The sequence below is a fragment of the Pan paniscus genome, chromosome X, assembly GCF_029289425.2.
Source record: "Pan paniscus chromosome X, NHGRI_mPanPan1-v2.0_pri, whole genome shotgun sequence".
Lineage (NCBI taxonomy): Eukaryota > Metazoa > Chordata > Mammalia > Primates > Hominidae > Pan > Pan paniscus.
In genome coordinates this window covers 134,203,534-134,205,008 of record NC_073272.2, presented here as the reverse complement: position 1 = coordinate 134,205,008, position 1,475 = coordinate 134,203,534, and positions in this window count along the sequence as shown.

Here is a 1,475-nt window from a genome sequence, read left to right as displayed (position 1 = left end):
TTTACTAGTGTTTTAAAAGTCTGTCCTTTGTTCTTAATAATAATTATTTTCTGCCCCTATATCCCAGTAGTTTATTCTCTGTGTCTAATTGCAGGTCAAGTTTGAATAAAAGGATATCAGAAACACAAAAGAACGAATAGCTATGTTGAAGTTGGGGCTGTTTGCCAAAACGAAGTGAAACCTCTCCACATAATCAAATTTTCAAGAGTATTTTGTAGAATTTGACAACTTAGAAGGTTCTTGCCAGGGTCATACATCTTTCTTCCTCGTTTTCAATTTGGTTTATCTTGTTAAAATTTTTACATATTGATAAGCCTCTATAAATTATTTTTAGAAAAAGATGAGGGTAGATAAACAGGCAAAAGGGTCCGGGCACAGTGGCTCACGCCTGTAATCCTAGCACTTTGGGAGGCTGAGGCAGGCAGATCACGAAGTCAAGAGATCAAGACCATCCTGGCCAACATGGTGAAACCTCGTCTCTACTAAAAATACAAAAATTAGCTGGGCATGGTGGTGCACACCTGTAGTCCTAGCTACTCGGGAGGCTGAGGCAGGAGACTCGCTTGAATCCAGGAGGCGGAGGTTGCTATGAGCCGAGATTGTGCCACTACACTCCAGCCTGGTGACAGAACAAGACTCCATCTTAAAAAAACAAAAAACAGGCAAAAAGCCTTTTATGTGTGATTCAGATTATTAAGTTTATCCTCAGTTTTTTTTTTTTTTTTTTTTTTTTTGAGGCAAAGTTTTGCTCTTGTTGACCAGGCCGGAGTGCAGTGGCACAATCTCTGCCCACTGCAACCTCTGCCTCCCGGATTCAAGCATTTCTTCCTGCCTCAACCTCCTGAGTAGCTGGGACTACAGGCGCCCGCCACCATGCTTGGCTAATTTTTGTATTTTTTAGTAGAGATGGAGTTTCATCATGTTGGCCAGGCTGGTCTCAAACTTCTGACCTCAGGTGATCTACCTGCCTCAGCCTCCCAAAGTGCTGGGATTACAGGCGTGAGCTACTGCGCCTGGCCCTATCTTCAGTTTTTAAGAAATAACATGAGCTGCTTTATTTTAAAATACATTTTGGGCTGGGCGTGGTGGCTCACGCCTGTAATCCCAGCACTTTGGGAGGCCAAGGCGGGTGGATTGCTTGAAGCCAGGAGTTTGAGACCGGCCTGGGCAACATGGCAAAACCCTGTTTCTACTAAAATTACAAAAATTAACTGGATGTGGTGGCGTGTGCCTGTAATCCCAGCTACTTGGGAGGCTGACGCTTGAACCTGGGAGGCAGAGGTTGCAGTGAGCTGAGGTTGCACCACTGCACTCTAGCCTGGGTGACAGAGCGAGACTGTTTAAAAAAACAAAAACAAAAACAAAAAAAACCTTTACATTTTGAAATTTGAAATAATTTCAAACTTACAAAAAAGTTGTAAGAGTAGCTCAAATAACTCCTATATATCCTTCACCCAGGTTCCTTAATTGTTAAC